This window comes from Eptatretus burgeri, chromosome 6, assembly GCF_056783735.1.
Source record: "Eptatretus burgeri isolate ZD-2024b chromosome 6, Ebu_testis_v1, whole genome shotgun sequence".
Taxonomy (NCBI): domain Eukaryota; kingdom Metazoa; phylum Chordata; class Myxini; order Myxiniformes; family Myxinidae; genus Eptatretus; species Eptatretus burgeri.
In genome coordinates this window covers 90,254,046-90,271,740 of record NC_140966.1, presented here as the reverse complement: position 1 = coordinate 90,271,740, position 17,695 = coordinate 90,254,046, and the positions used below count along the sequence as shown (strand labels likewise).

Below are 17,695 nucleotides of genomic sequence, written 5' to 3'. Positions count from 1 at the left end.
ATCAATTTTCTGAGATGATAAACTTGTGGCTTTGTCACAACAAACTGTTCAGACTTAAGGAGATGTTTTTCAGAAGTGAAAAACTAGATGGATCCAGAAAGAAATCCTTAATTTTTAGCTCACCTGGAATATAGTTCAGGTGAGCTTGTGGAATGGCATGTCGTCGGTCTGTCCGTGCATCCGTAAATACTTGCAACTTCTTCTCCGAAACTGCTGATGGGATTGTGACCAAATTTGGCTGAAATGATCTTTGGTGTGGTAAAACTCTAGTTTGTTCATGGCATCCCCTCCACTTATAAGTAGGTCATTGTAAGGTTGAAAGGTCCCATAAGTATTTGAATTTCGGTCGAGTTTAGCTGCTATTTTGGATTACAGGAAAACCTTTAAAAATCATCTTCTCCGAAACTGCTTAATCGATCAATGCGAAACTTAAGATATACGATTGACGACCTATGGGAACATTTGATTAAAAGAAGCTGACCTGAAACACAATATTGCCGCCAGTGACGTCGTCATACAGAAAGTGAACAATATCTTGAAAAATGTGAATTATAGACACATTGGAGTTGCACCTCATCAAATAAGGCTAATTTTGACAACAGGAAGTGACATAATCATCCCGAAAGTGGGCAATATTTTGAAAACAAAGGCTCATATTCAGCGGGGAGTTGCACTACTTACTGTGAACATCATGTCAATACTATCTGACCTAAAATGTGTATTCTAAATCCAGCTCTTATTTTTTTACCCTGATCCATCTGTCACTCCACTTTTTGGCAACCAGCCAGGTGAGCTTCAGGAGCATTGGTCCTCTATTTTTTTAATTTTTATAACGAAATGTATCTTGAAGAAACTTTAAAATCTCGTTGGGTAACACATCAGGAACACCCTCCAATTTAAGGGTCATGGCTGGATCATTCCAGACCTCGACGCTAGCATCAGAGGCAAGTGACGAGGCCCACATCACACTCCAGAGGTGAAGCAGGTGTTACTGCAGCAGAAGCTTCTCATTGTGCTGGAAGTGGAGCTGACATTTCCACAATGGAAGCTTCCACATTCTACCAGAGGCGGAGCTGGTGATTCCACAATAGAAGGTTCGCATTCTGCCTTCATAGCATCAGATGCTTCACACTAAGCAGGGGGAGGGACTGGAGCAGGTTTGTCAGTGACGACTACAGTACGAGCAACCACGGGCGTGTCATGAACACTTCCTGGGGTGCCTCACAAAGTCCCTGTTCACAGTTAACATGAACAGATATGCTTTCGTCATCATCCGGGGCTAAAACACGAAATCTGTTTTGCATTCTGGCAACAGCAGTGGGAATCACTGCCTCAAAGCAGGAGCCATTACACTCGCTGGACGCTACCATTTTGCTTGGACAGCTCACCGCCACGTCCTCACCAATGCAAAGTAGTGCATGCGTGTGGACCATTCCGTTCCACCAATTGGTTGGACAGTTTGCCTGACTCCACCCACAATTTACACTTGAAAAAAAAACCATATGGTTGCCATGTGGGGCTCGCTGATATGAAAAGTCAGAGACATCTTCGGAGCTGTCATATACACAACCGCCATACCCTCCCTATAAGTTTTTCCTTCATTGTAAAATGACCAAAGAGCAGTTAAAAGAATGCCGGTAGGCATCACGGGCCTTGTGAAGATAGGCCTCGGCCATTGAGGCAGCTGTCTGTTGTCTTATACACCACCCAAATAACTATGTGGAATTCTCTCAAGCAGGGCTTTAAACCCAGGCTATATCATGATAAAGGTCTTTGTCTAAGGTCATTATTTACTTTTAACAATGTGTGTGTGTGTGTATATATATATATATATATATATATATATATGTATATATATATATATATATATATATATATCTGGAAGAAGATAATTGGCTTCATCATTCAATGACACAATAAACCTGCTCATGGTCACGTCTTTTCCACATATCTCACGGGATTGTGAGTGGGAAAGACGATTGTGACGGGCCATGACGTGTAGGACCTGTTGCAATCGCGGTTTCTGTAAAGTCGGTGATAGCATAATAGTATGGGAGGAGAAAGTGTTAAATATTCTGCCGTTTCGATGTGGGAATGCCCGTTGGCTATTATGAGCAGGAGGAGAGTGAGGTGGGGAGGGTGGAGATGGGAAGTTAAGGACTTTCTTGTTTCTTTTTTTTGGGGGGGGGTGATAGGCGGGGAGAGATTGAGTTGTTGTGGTGTTGGGGGAGGGGGTGCATGAAGAGGTTGTTTGATGGTTTGAAGTGGGAAGGGGATTGATACCTTAGGGTTTGGAGAGGGAGGGTTGGAACTTGGAGTTGGGGTGGGGGAGACCAAAGATGTGAGTCGGGTGGAGGGTTGAGGCTTTGGGAGGTTTGAGAACTTTTAGTGGGGCTGGGGGGTTGAGGAGTTGTGGTGGGGAGGTGGGGTTGAAGAGTTGTGGTTGGGGGTGGGGAGGGAGTGTGAAGGCTTGGAGTGGGGAGGGGATTGACACCTGAGGGTTGGAAGAGAGGTTGAGGACTTGTGGTTGTGAGGCAGACTTGTCGTTTATGAGAGGGCAAGAGGAGAGTTATGGGCTTGAAGTCACATTTTACATTGCACGCATGTTCTGCAGGTCCCCACTAGCATGATAATATTCTTACTGCCATGGATACGAGTGTATTATGAGGGGGTTAATCCCTGTTTCTCCTTGGAAGAACCGGACTTGGGGCCACCGTTCACAATTAATTTCGTTCGGGGAATGCGCCCTTGCCAATGCACCAATCTTATCTTGATTAGATCTTAACTAATGTGGCCGAGCATTTACCGCTGGTGCACGCTAACTATGGCAGATTAATTAGTTTGGGGATTATAATCTCCCAGTCTATCTAGGTTCAGACAATACAGGCTCAATTGAAGCAAATGACAATCACAGACAGGTTGAAACGTCTATAAGGAATTCATTATTTACAAGAAAAATAAATGAACTGAAGGACTTTTAATTTCTTGTCGATGAAATGTCGTGAATTAAAATCAAATGTTCAATCACCAAAAAAAAATCTCAATCAAATAAAGAATTCAACAAGCATTTATTTTAAAAATGGGAAAATAGCAGATACTTATCACTATGCCTTACTTAACAATCAAACACTAGACATGGGTACCCATCAGATCATTCAGGGGGAAAATAAATCTGGTCTCGGCTTACCAGGGCAGAAGTCATCGTGCGGCTCTTAAAATAACCCAAAATGTGTAAACGGGGCTTTGGCTGCCTCTTTGAATGAGCTCTCCATAGCTTGGCTCATTTCTGTTGTTCGTGCTTTGCCTCGCCATGCGCTCACGCACAAACAGGCTCGAATACCAATCGATGTCACGTCATCGTTTCCAGGAACTAGGAATGCCAAGAACCAGTCAGACCAAGAAGAATCAGCAGGAATGGTCCAACTGTCACCAACTGCTGTTGCTGCTGTCACCAACTGCCGTTGCAACTGTCAACAGGGCAGTCCTGCCACCCTTTTATAGGTGGCCAGTGTGGATGGAGCCTCAAGCATGACTTCAGCCAATTCCAGCTTGAATGAACGGTGAGTCTTGCTCACGCAGAAATGAAAACTGACGCAAAATCATACGTCATGAACGTGTCGTAAAGAGGAAAAGGTTCTCCCCTCGGAAAGAAAGGGAACCTGCTCTCTACCCTTCTCCAATGCATCAACGAGTTAGAATCCCACCAGACAAAGGGATGTGTCTGTTCTTAACATGCATTGATGGAAATAGCTGTCTGAGGACCTGGATGTTGTGTGCATTACTCGGATCCGATTCTGAAATCCACAACACTATGTACTGTATATATGTGTGAGAGAGAGAGAAGAAAAGAACGGATGTCATACATAGCCATATATCAAAAAAATTATTATTTCTCTACTTTCACTCAGGGTGCAGATGAATGAGATTGAACAAATTATGTTTTATCCAGAAATATAACTTATTTCTCATTACAAAACTTTTCCCCTACTTACAATTTTGATGAACTAGTACACCCACTCCCTACGAGAGCGACAGGAAAATCATGTTATTCTCCTCTCTGGGGTATATGGATTACAGTTGATATAGGCTCGTGTCCGTCAGTCCGTGGTGGACGTGATAAACATAGAATGCCTCAAGGACGTCGGGATTCCTCCAGATTTCTTTCAGTGGAGGGTTAAATAGCAGTTGACAAAGGTAATCATACATGTTTGTAGTTTATAATATTTTTTACTTCTGATAGGTTTGCCCCACGAAACGCCACGATAAGTGATTTTTATACGTTAGTCGTTAACGCAGTGTTTGTCCAAGGAGGAAAACCCCTTGGGGAGAGGGGACATTATTAGCATTAATATAGTTTTGTAATAACTATAATATTATGCTATTATCATGTGTGTTTTTGTTACTTTTGTTTTGATAAGTGGCCTTGGAAGAGCACCATGATTAGCTAGCTACATGAACATAAATATACATCTAAACAGATTTTTCCCAATGCAGAAACCTCCTTGGGGAGGGGAGCAAATGAAGTCGCCACAACCCAATCGTGTGACCCTTAAACCCTCCAGTCAAGTTTGGGTGATATTGGATAAATATAACGATTTAATGTATCGCAGTCAAAAATATAGTCAGACAGACGGACAGACACCAAATTGCGAATTTTAGTATGATGATAGATTCCTTGTTTATAACATGGAAGATCCTTACACAGAGGAAGACCAAAGATGTCCTGGGAGCAGTTGGAATCCAATATGTCAATCGACTTGTTCTGCCGCATCAATTTCTTCAAGACGATGAGGTCGGGACTGATACTTCTCCAAGCAAAACGTATCTGTAGGCACCTTTCCGAACTACAAGCACTTGGCTAATCACACCAATGTATCCACAGGTGCTTTCTCGCACTCAATGACCAGTGGATATCCATTCATCCATCGGGACCATACTCTGTGCAGAGCGTTGGTGCTGCGAAAGCAGACTCCTTGGCTATTTGACGCAATCCTGGACAGGTCAGCACTCCGACACAGGATACCAGCATGCTGGCACTCATTTTTCCAACCTCAGAAGGATGACAGGCAGAGTCAACCCCACCTGGTATTAATTCAACAGCCGAGTGGGATTTGAACTCAGGATCAGAGGATTCCAAGCCCACCACCCTAATCATTAAGCCAACACCAGGCATACCAGTGGATATTATATATCCAGTACTAACCAGTACTGTATATGGTGCAAAATTGCATCACACACCCTCATTCTGCCTTGAGATTGTTGAACCTTTGCCAGGGACATTATGGTTTAAGCCAATCTGCTTGACCTTTCATGATGTCCTTTAGGAAATCGACTCCCAGTTATTTAATGACTCTGATTAAATCCCACCTTCCTGTGGATCATCTGCAGAAGGTAAATTGGCCCAAGTCTTTCAGGAAATGCCTGCCCAGCTGGCTAATGCTGGAATTTGTAATATATTCAAGGTGCCAGCGATAAATTGCCAACTCTTCTGGGGGGGGGGGGACACTGCCGGTGGGATCTTCACTGGCCATCAACTAATGTGAACAGAAGGGACACCCAGCTTAGTGTCCATTTGAGGGACGGCACGCGCTGCGATGCAACACCCTGCCTGCAAAGCACCAATCCGACAGTTTATAGTTGGACTGAGAATTGCACCTCAACCAGACAGCTCAAAGATTGCAACATGCTGTCAAATGAATGTTTTCAAAAACATATACGTCGAAATTCTTCATAAATAAGAGAACATGTTTCGAGATGGAGTATTTGAGACACTTCAAGGCGTTTATCAGAGGTGTAAGGCATGGGTGGATCAAATGATCAAACTGCATTGTGTATACTATTTAAGAAGAGCCATTGATATTTTCTGTTCTCCTTCATCTCCTCTTTTTCGCTTTCCTTTCCCAAACCTTGTTTTTCTTTTCACATCCTTTATTTTAATCTCCTTTGAACCGATTTTCCCTTTTTCTTCCCACTTCTTCACCCACCCCCTTCTAAATCCCCTGTGTGCATAATATGCAATGCACTTCACACATAAAAGTCTGCTTCTATAAAAATGCCTGATTACATATGATCAAGGCCTAAGTCAGCAAATCCCCAAACCATAATTATTTTTTGAAAGGGGATGAAAGAAAAGGGATAAAAAAATATGAGAAACCTCAGCAAAACAAAGAACCTCATGTTCGGACGGCACGGTGGATCAAATATCAGTTTAGTGTGGATATATTGCAACAAGAAAGGGGATAAGGTTTAGGCTCAAAAAGGTAGCTTCATCTTTCTGAACAGCATGGGATTACTGATTGCCTCAAGCACTCACTGACTTACTCCTCATCATTGGGCAATCTTGAAAGTGTCACTACCATCATACCTCATGTTTGGATAATACTGTAAGAGCTCTTGCTGTGAATTTCCTATGCAGAGGAACTGAGGAATATGATATTAACGCAGCATAATATTCATTTCAATTACTTCCTCTTGGAGCTTCATGATGAGAGCTTCACGGATCCAATGCACCAACATCGTCACCAGTTTAAAAAGGTCATCGGAATGTGAGGGTGGTCAAAACCTACTCCTTCATGCTATCAATGGGATTAATCATCATCCTTGATTTATCCTTATTTTTGGAAAATTCACCTGGATAGACAGGTAGTTTCAGGACAGCTCTAACTCGAGAGAGCATTGGTTTAGTTGTCATGTATTTTTCTTTCCGGTATTTGTTTAGTTATTTAACACAAACGTGGCTAGGGTTGGATTCAGACCAGGAAGTAGCATTAAGGGGATGGGAAAGAGAAGGCTGACGTATTGATGAAACTGTCAGATTTGTAATAGGTCGATGGCTCCTCGCGAGTACTAATATCTATGTCTTTCATTTATGCAGCTTACAGGCTCTTTCATGAGTCTTGGTTACTTTTTAATGCAGTAACTGTCACTTCAATGAAATAATATCCCACACTGTTTTAAGATCAATGCCAGAGCTCCTATTCACAGCTGCTCCAAAACCTTTGAAGGCAGTATAGGGTGAGCCTGCACTTGGTCCTGGCTTGTTGTTACAGCGTTTCGTCTTACCCTGCCCAGTCGTTTGCCCACTCATTCGTGTCTGCCCGTGCCCTGCCCTTCCTGTGGGATTTCCTTGTACAGTTATATCGATTGGAAAAACATTCTCAGTAGAACTAAAGCTTTCCTAAAGGGTCAGAAAACTTTTCCAAGAGGTGCTCTCAATGAATTTAAACCATCGATATCATCCAGGTCATCAGTGGTTCACTAAAGATCAATAACGACCTGTAGACGACGATGACCATCTCACGAGGGCTTTTTATTTCAAAGTATTCCGTTTAGATTGGTCCTTATTTGTAAATGATAAAATGCATTTGGATGTTTGAATTATGTCTTTTAGTGCTGCTGATTATATTTCATATCAGTGTAAGTATTGTTGTTGTTTTTTTTTATAGCATTTGAATATTCATTCCAACAGACGTTATATGTGCTGCTTCCAATGTATTGTCATATTTGGAAGCCTCTTCATGCTTTTGTAACGTTTTTCCTCCCCCTTGGTTCCTCTCTGTTGCTTCCAGTCTTAAACGGAGCCTCCATTGCTGATATGGGGTCCAGGTTTCACGCCGGTTGCCAGGAGGTCTCAACAGCTGGTTCATTCTTTGATGCGTCTCTGCTCACTTCCTCGCTGCCTGCCATTTGCCAAGAGGCAGCACCGGGTTAGCCAAGCTCACTCCGACATCATGCTGTCCTGCTGTACAGCCAGCTTTTGCCAATGTGGCCCAATGGAGCGAAGGGTGTGCTACCCGCGGTGAAGAAGTTATTGCTTCAGCTGGAACTGTCTCGAGAAAAAAGTTTTAACCCAAAAAAATCCCCATGAAATTCAACTTTTGTAAATAGAATATGTAAATAATTGCTGAATTTTTTTTTCTTTTTTCTTTACAGGGGGATCATGAAGGAGTATTTACAACCGATAGTGAGAGAAACATCAAGGGAATGAACAAAGACAAAAAGAGGAGGGGAGGAAACTGAAACTAACAAGTATTATCGTTGTTGGGAAAGGTAAAAATGGGGGTAATAAAGAAGATGAGTTGGAATTGCCGATGACAATATATAGTGGTGCACTGCTTGCTTGAAGTCCTGGAGGGAAGAGTGAAATGGAACAGCCTCTGGAAGGCAATTCCATAGATGGGAGAAGTGAGAAATAAAAGAGATGAGGTGTGCAGTCAGCATGGATTTCGGAAGTTGAACGATGAGCGAGTTACTGCATGAACGCACGCAGCCTGGAGTTGCTGGGAAATCTGAGGACTGAGAGAACAGAAGGAGCAATGTCGGAGAATAGATGCTCGAAAACAGAGAGATCACTGACCTGCCTCTGAGGTGACCGCAACGGCCCTCATGCTTCGGCCTCATCACCAGAGATTCCAAAAGTTTTGTGAGCCTTCAATTCCATGGAATTTGGGATAGACAGATGTGATGTCGGGGCATGAGCCCATAACAAATAGCATTACTCCATTGAGCTAAGGACAAATACCTTGTAGCAAGCAAAGCAGGATGCTTGACTGTCGAATGCCCGAGATATGTCCAGGGAGGTGGTCCTAACCTCTTGTTTGAGATTGAGGACTTCGAGCGATTGTTGAAAGGAGCAGAAGCATGTTCAGGGTTGAGTGATTGGGAAGGAATCCAAAAATGATGGTCAAAGATCGCACAGCTTGAAAACAGGAAAGAATTGACATCAGAAGCAATGATGGATTCCATGACTTTGCTGGTAATTGGAAGCAAGCTCCTATACCTGGCAATATCCACTCTTAGTCTGTTCTACAGGTATTTTTATGGCAAATGTTCTGCGGGACTTTCTAACTTGGTTCCTCCTGCATGAGTGTTTGGACGCAAGACTCAGTTCGCCATCTCTGCACACTCATGCACTATAACTGATCCAAAGTACAGAATGAAATGCTATGCAGATAGTTTTATCCCGCGTGCTGTCTTGCTTTGGAATTCACTACCTGCAACGTCCTTTCCATTATCCTATGATCTACCCAGCTATAAGAGGAATATCAATTCGCACTTCCTACATCTTTGAGGTTCCATCGCATTTCACCCAACTTCTGTAACTTACTATGTCTTGGATGATTTTGTTATTTTTCTCTTATTTATTACCTGTACCACTGAAGGTGAAGGGGGTTATGTTTTCACCCCTTTCTGTCTGTTTGGCTGTTTGTGTACAGGATATCTCAAAAGGTTGTGGACGGATCTGCATGAAATTTGATGGACAAGTTCGGTATGTGTGACAAGGACGAACTGATTAGTGTTTGGTGAAGATCCGGATGCGGATCTAAATAATTTTTTAAGTGATTCTTCACCATTGAGAGAGAGGGCGAAACCGATATACAGCACGATATCTCAAAAAGTTATGAACGGGTTTCGGATGAAACTTGGTGGACAGGTTGGGTGTGGGACAAGGAAGATTTGATTCGAATTTGGTGAAGATTCGAATCCGCATCCGACGACTAGAAATTTTTAAGTGATTCTTCACCATTGAGAGATCGGGCTAATAATGACATATAGCATGATATCTCAAAAAGTTGAGAACGGATTCGGACGAAACTTGGAAGACAGGTTGCGCAATGTCGCAAGGAAGAATTGTTTAGATTTTGGTGAAGATCCGAATCCGGATCTGGATACGAGAGTTATTTAATTTTTAAAGTGATTCTTCACCATTGAGAGGTAGGGCTAAAAACGATCTAGTACTGTACAGCATGATATTTCAAAAATGTATTGGGCCCGATATGTTCTCGTGGATCAGGTATTACGTGGCGGAGGTATGCGCTCTACCGAGTACGCTTCTAGTTTTGTTTTGCTTTATCTTTATGTAACCTTCCCTTATCCCTTTACCTGGAGTGACTTTATGCCTTTTGGGGGTTGATTTCCATTTTTTTAAAAAGAATGTTTTTCCACCCTTCTTATGGGAACGAGTGATGTTACACAAGGAAATTAGAAGCAGCTGGAGACCATTCAGCCAATCATGCTTGCACCACATCAATCACCAGACCAAAAAAAGAAAAAAAAAATCTTTTTTTCTGTTTTTGGGGTTATTTTTCTCTTTCCCTTTTTTAGTGTTTTTTCTGTAAGTTTTTTTTGGATTATTTTTCTTTTCTTTCCAGGGGAGGAGTCATGGGTAAAAATGGTTCTTGGTTTAAAACACACACACAACATAACCAAACAGCACCCAGTGACAAGGCCCTCACAAACAACAATCCACACAGATGCACACAATCACCCATCAATGTTCAAGCTACCGAAAGGTCCCATCAGCATCCCTGAACCTGCTATCTCCAAAACTTCCAAGTACCTACCTAATTCCAATTTAAACTTATACACTCTTTCTGCTGCTAATACCTACCTTTCCAGGGAGACCATTCCATGCATTAACTACTCTCTGTGTAAAAGTCTCCTGCCTTACTACCATCTTCACTCTCCTCTTCTTTACTCTCAAGCTATGGCCCCTGGTCCTATCACTGTGTCTACTTTGCAAAATAATTCTTCTGCATTTATTTTATCTGTACCTATCATTATCTTAAACATCTCCTTTCTAGTGTATAGAGCCCTGTCTCCTTCAGCCACTCTTCATAGCTGAGTCTCGCTAGACCCGGAATCAATTGAGTAGCCCAGCGCTGAACCCTCCTGATGGCATCTGTCCTTCCTAAGTTGTGGTGACCAAAACTGCACACAATATTCTAGATATGGCCTCACTCAATTCCTTTTCAATGTTAAAACCACCTCTTTTGACATATAATTGATCCCCCTCCGAATATAACCTAAAACCCTATTTGCTTTACCGATTGCTGCCTGGCACTGTGCTGCCTGCTTACATCCCGTATCTATTATGTTTGGTGACTTCCCTTCAGAAGGGGGATGGCTAAATAAGAACAGACTTAATAGGGGAGATAAAGGAGAAGCAAGAATGGCAAAGCAGGGTTTGAGAACATTGCACTGACAAAGGGGCTGTCGCACCTTGATGATTTAGCCAGCGTATGCCGATTTATGAAAAATTTGTCAAAAACGCTGGCACACGTCTAATACGTTATAGGTACGTTTTGTGTACGTTAGGTGCACGCTGAAAAACACTACCATAGGTCGGATTACGCTGGTTTAAAACGTTGTACTATTTGGATGTCCAAAAAATTTTTGCATGCTTGAAATTTTATGACGTACTCGGCGTTTGGCTCACACATTCCGCTACGCTGGCCATAAGTTGTAGGCACATTATGCGATCGTTGACACACGTTAATTGTATGTTACTCGTAAGTCGAAACACGTAGAGGTAATATTCGCGTTCCCGAAACTTATTTCTAACCCATGAGTAACGTTTTGTAAGCATGCTACACGAACGTTGTTCACACTTCGCAACTCGCTACTTGAAAGTTCCTCATACGTCGAAACACATCAAAGTAATGTTTGGGTACCCGTGACTTATTTATAACCTATGAATAAAGTGCTTGGGAATTATTACGCTATGCATACGCTAGACTATCGTTGGGCATAGGTTGTGGACGACTAAACACGATAAACAATCGTTGGTATAACTTATCTATAAGTTATCGAAGCGTTCTGTGTTCATTAATCGTACATTATGCATTTGTCAAAGTCGTTTTTAATACTTTACAAAGTAAAACAAAGAAATATTTCATCGTGGGAATGAAGAAAAAAAATTAGCCAAAAAGAACATCGAACAATGGTGCAAAGTAGTCTCCTATTCGTGGACGATAAGAGGATCCATCATCACCCACACCCTCCCCATCACGCTCACATACTACTACTGACATAGAAATACTACTACTACCAATGCTACTACTACAACTACTACTACTATTACTACTGTCACGCACACCAACTACTCAGGTCAGGTCAGGTATGGGAGCATGTGCCAGAACAGCACGTTGCTGCGTCCACTTTCCGCAGGTACTCCAGGGGCCTCCGTCTGGCCACCCCCCAGGCAGATGCCAGGCCCATCCCCATCTCCTTGAGATGATGGTCAACCTGTTGCAACCATGAGGCACGTGGTCGACCCACTGGCCTCCTCCACTCATGAGACTCCCTTGCTGAGAGAATCTGGTGAGCAGGATCAGAGTCAGGAAAACGAGCCACATGTCCATACAGCCGCAACTGACGCTCACGGACTATGCAGGTAACAAATCTCATCCGAGTCTCTCTCAGCAACCGCTCGTTGGACACAAAATCCGACCAGCGATAGCCAAGGATTCTCCGAAGAGACCTGGTACCAGAGGAATTAAGTCTCCGTCTCAGATCCTTGGTCAGAGTCCAAGTCTCGCACCCATAGAGCAAGACTGGAAGTACCAAGGACCTGAAGACTCGGACTTTCGTCCTCCCGCACAGGTACCGGCAGCGCCACACCCCATGATCCAGTGAATCCATGACTCCCCAGGCCCGACCCAGACGTCTATTGACCTCTGACTCGCAGCCAGCAGAGACATGAATATCACTGCCAAGGTAAGTGAATCTCTCCACGACTACAACATCCTCACCACAAACAGACACAGACAGGACAGCAGCATCCAAGATGTCACCGAAAGCCTGGATCTTAGTTTTGACCCAAGAAACCCGTAATCCCAACGGCTCCGACTCCTCATTCAGCACCTCAAGGGCCCCCAAGAGGATGTCTAAAGTCTCCGCAAAGATGACTGCATCATCTGCAAAGTCAAGGTCCGAGATCTTGACATTCCCAAATGACGCACCGCAACTTGATCTCTCCGACATCCTCCCCAGAATCCAGTCCATATAAGTGCTGAAAAGTGTGGGGGCCAGTACACACCCCTGACGAACTCCAGTAGCAACTGGAAAGAAGTCAAAGATGGCACCAGCACATCTCACAGCACTCTCAGTACCAGAGTAGAGTTCAGACATCAGATCGATCAGTTTTGGTGGCACCCCACGAAGACCAAGAATCCTCCAGAGGACATCCCGATTCACTGAATCGAACGCTTTACAGAGATCAACATAGGCTGCAAGCAGCCCCTGCCGAAACTCTCGTCTGCGTTCGGTGAGGACACGAAGTGCAAGGATACGGTCAATCGTTGACCTCTTTGGTGTAAAGCCTGACTGCTCTGGACGCTGGTGCTCAAGCAGATGGTGGCGAACCCTATCGAGAATTATCCGAGCAAAGACCTTGCCCGGCACTGAGAGCAGCGTCACCCCTCGGTAGTTGTTGCAGTCTTGGCGATCACCCTTCCCTTTCCAGAGAGGGACAACAAGGCCCCTCTTCCAGTCAGTTGGGATGATGCCTGTGTTCCAGGCAGAGCACAAAACTGCATGCAACGACACGAGTGCAGCATTTCCACCAGCCTTGAGAAGTTCGGCATGGATGCCACAGATCCCTGGAGCTTTGCCCCGTTTCAACTGGTTCACCGCAGCCCGTGTTTCCACAAGCGTAGGTGGACCACAGTTGATTCGAGGGTCAGCAACAGGGATTGTAACACCCTTGACGTCCAACTCGACAGTTGGGGGATCAGCCTGGTACAACCGCTCAAAGTTACCGGCCCAGTGGGCCTTCACTTCAGACTCCTCTGTCAAGAGCCTACCACTCTCTGCTCGAACTGTAGTGCTCCGAGGGATGGGCTTGGATGAACGTAATGCGCGAATTCCCCTGTAAGCGGGACGAGAATCACCTGTCCACAGGTGATGCTCTACCCCCTCACAGATTCCTCGCACATAGGCCTCCTTGTCCACCCTCAGTGCACGTACAGTTTTACGCCTCAGCTCCCTGAACAGCTCAGCTCTGCCATTCAGCCTGGCCCTGCGACTCTGGTCAATGGTATCCAGTGTCCCTTGAGAGACAAAATTCTTCTTTGCCCTGCGGTGAGCTCCAAGGCATCCACCATCAACATCAAGGACGGTGGTCTTGAAGGCGCTCCACAACTCTTCAGGACCCCCCAAAGCACCCAGACCCCCCAAGTGTCCACTCAGCCTGTTCGCAAACTCCTCAGCTACTCTCTCATCCTTGAGCTTGGCAACATCCAGCCTCGGCTGGGATGGTACCATTCTCCAGGATTTAAGGTGCAGCTTTAGAGTTGCTACAACAAGCCTGAGGTCAGTATTGAGGAACTGAGCACTCCGGTAGACCCTGCAGTTCTGGATCATCCTCCAACGACCGTCAATGAAGACATGATCAATCTCCTTTGCCACACCGCCAGCGTTGGAATACCAAGTCCAGCGATGAGCTTGTGGGCGCTGAAACCATGAACCAGCCACCCTAAGTCCATGACTTCTTGCAAAGTCAAGGATCTTAGTGCCATTCTGGTTCATAGTTCCTGACCCATGGGGACCAACACACACCTCATAACCATCCCTATCAGTTCCAGTCGATGCATTGAAATCCCCCAAGACTAGAAGTGTATCTCGTCTGGGGCACTGATCAACCACAGACTCGAGTGTGGCGTAGAATGCATCCTTCACGGTGAGATCACTCGCCTCAGTCGGAGCATAAACAGAGACCAGCGAAATGACACCTAAGGAGTGACGAATCCTTAATCTCATAATACGCTCGTTGACCGGTGTTACCTCAATTATCATTGGGGTCAGCTTATTGGACACAGCTACAGCAACTCCTTGGGTATGGTAACCATCAGAGCGACCAGACCAATAGTAGGTGTAACCACCCACCATTATCTCGCCGCAATCCGGTCTCCGAACCTCAGAGAGAGCTGCAATCCCGATGTCTAAACGCTTGAGCTCAGATGATAACAGAGACAGGTGATCATCCTCTCTTAGGGATAGGACATTCCAGGCACCCACCCGAAGGGACCGCCTCAGGTTAACCCAAGGAGACCGCCGTCTGGTGGACGACACCTCAGCACCACTCCGACACACTCTCCCGCAATCTGACCCAGGGATGTTACCCCGTGGTTTCCCTCCTATCAAAGATTGGGGGTCCCGAAGGCTTTGCCCCAATCCCGTCAAACCAACTACTACTAATAGTATTACTACTACTGATACTACTGGCATTGACACCTACTCAACATGGAGTCTGGAACAATGATGGGTTCCTCTTGTGAAGCCCATTTGTATATACCATTTCCCCTTAACAATTTCCCCTTGCCAATACGCCATTACACGGTAGATGTAAGTTAGAAACACGTTCAGTAAGTGCTGTGGTCGTCCGGAAGACGGCAATCTAATTTGTCTACATACGACAATGTGCGTTTTAGATACGTTACACATAGGTTCATAGCATGTTACTCAAAGGTTAGAAGCACGTTATACTTAGGTTCAAAGCATGCTACACATAGGTTAATCACACGTTACTCATAGACTCATAGCACGCGAGTCATTGGTTCAAGGCAAGTTAAAATGGGTTCAATGCATGTTACTAATAGGTTTCAAGCACGTTAAACATAGGTTCAGAGCACGCTACTCATAGGTAAAAAGGACGTTACCCATTGGTTGAAAATTAGGTTGCGGGTATGTTAAATATTACCTTGACGTGTTTCAACTTATGAGTAACCTACAAGTAACGTGTGTCCATCGTGTGTAAACGATCGCGGAGCGTGCCAGGAACATATGACAACGCATGAGGAACATGTTAGCCATACGCCGAGTACGTCGTAAAATTTTCGGCATGCTTGAAATTTCACGACGTATTACATGTACCACGTAATAGGACAACGTACTTCATTGTTTTCCAGCCTCCTCTTAACGTATACACAACTTACCCATACCGTATTCGACGTGCCCCAGCGTTTTAGACACATTTTTCATAGGTCGGCATACGCTGGCAAAATCGTCAAGGTGTGACTGCGATGTTGACAGTTCCAATTCTCAGGCGGTTATGATTTAAATCGGCGTCCGGCAGGTTCTTAACAGGCTACGCCACAAATTCGCCAGCGATACGTTTAGCATGCTCTGCGTACGTTAAACAATCGTTGGGCATAGGTTGTGAATGCCAACAACAGGCTAAGCATTCGTTGGTAAAAGTTATCAATAAGACAACGAAACGTTCTGTGCCCGTTACTAATATGTTATGCATACGACCAACACGTTATGAATACGACCAAAACTTAAAAAAAAACCTCAAAACTTCAGCGTATGCCAACCTTTTACATACATTTTTATACGTTGCCATTGCTGGTTAAAACGTCAAGGTGTGACAGGGCCCTAAGCAAGGCTTATCGCTGAAGCAGAGTCAAGGCTGGAGAGACATTTGTCTACCTTCTTTGGTGATGATGACAGAGATTAATCGACAGTGGGTACGTCGGGGTAAGATGGGGACAGACAGGGATGGGTTGGGCACATGAGATTTGGAGGCAAAGACAGAGTTTAGACATTCTGTCTCATCTCAGCAGAGTCTGCAATGCTGCCGTATGAGGTGAGACATAGTATGGAGGGGGCGGGGGTACATACCAAAGACAGAGTTGACAAGGTACCACCTTGACTTGGAGGAAGAAAACTGGGCGGAGAGTTTAGCCTTGCAATTTGCAAGATTATGTTTTCTGGTGTGCCTCAATATTTATAGATATTTGTTGTGAGCCTTATTGAGTGAATGGATCTTACCCTCATTTGGGTTACATTTCTAAGCTGAGAAAGCAAGCTGCTTAACTCCACTCACCTCTGCACAGGATTCACTACACCGGGGCGAGCGGATGGATGGGCAAGTCGCAGATGGGATGGGATATAAAGCAGTGCATGAGAGAAGCTAGGTTTTGTGATAGTATTCCCAGGCAAATCAATATCAGATGCTGCGAAGATGGTGGTTCAATCCTTTTGTTAGTGGGAAGATTGAAATCCTTTCCAGTTTATCTGTGCAAACAGCAATATCCTGCATCATTGGGATTGCTCCCTTGCAATATACAGAAAGATATGGGTCTTGACAAGAAAGTGATCAGAAGAGGTATAAGAGAAGTTGGATGGAAAGTTAGTCATTACTAGTTCCAGGAGGGAAGACATACTTTTGGAGAAATCTGGCTCTGGAAGTTTTGAGATTGGATTAAATCCACAGCATCACAAGCAGGCCTTTGCTTCAATTCCATGGCAGTTTGCTTCCAAGCCAACACCCAGGCAGCTGGCATGGTGAAAAGTTGAAGTGAGAAACAGAGTTGGAATGGGTGACTGATACTAAACATCAAAAAGCTTTTCTCTATTGCATAATATCAGTCGACTTCCTTTTCATATTTTAAACTGCTTCATTTGTTTTGATCCCTCCAAAGGATTTCTCTTTGCTTTTGCTCCAAATTATATTTGTTTCTGGGCATAACAAGAGTTGTAATGAAGTCGGTCAGTCAACCTCAACCTTAACACATGGAGTGAATTAGAAAGTTGGCTAAAGAACACTCCAAGGATACAGTGAATGAACTCTTCTTGCGAAAGAAACCGTGAGATCCGTAATATCTGAATTGCAGGTGAGATATTAATCTGGCTTAACGTTTCCTCCGAATGATGCATTCAATAGCATCAGGATCCGAACCCAGAATTATATCCCCTCATCAGCAAACAGACTATTGTTATCTTACTGGGCTGATAGAAATATGAAGAAAAAGAAGAAAAGAGTATTTGATATTGTGCTTGCCTACAAGCTGTCTGATCTTGTTTCATTCCTGCAGCCTCCAGCAAAATCAAGATCCGACACCGCTCAGGTGGAAATGTAGCAATATGTGCAGAATTAGGAATCGTGGGAGGATTAATTTAGCAATATCTC

General features: G+C 44.2%; 1 long non-coding RNA gene across 4 annotated transcripts in view; it reads left to right on the top strand.

Moving 5' to 3' along the window:
* Window positions 1-12,268, top strand: part of LOC147025306 (uncharacterized) — a 54,272-nt gene extending 42,004 nt beyond the window's left edge. For 2 of the 4 annotated variants that reach the window (XR_015059448.1, XR_015059449.1), the window contains one exon: window positions 7,569-7,922. This is a non-coding gene — a long non-coding RNA (uncharacterized LOC147025306). The other 2 variants (XR_015059450.1, XR_015059451.1) reach the window with 2 other exon arrangements.
* Window positions 12,269-17,695: the final 5,427 nt, after the last annotated feature.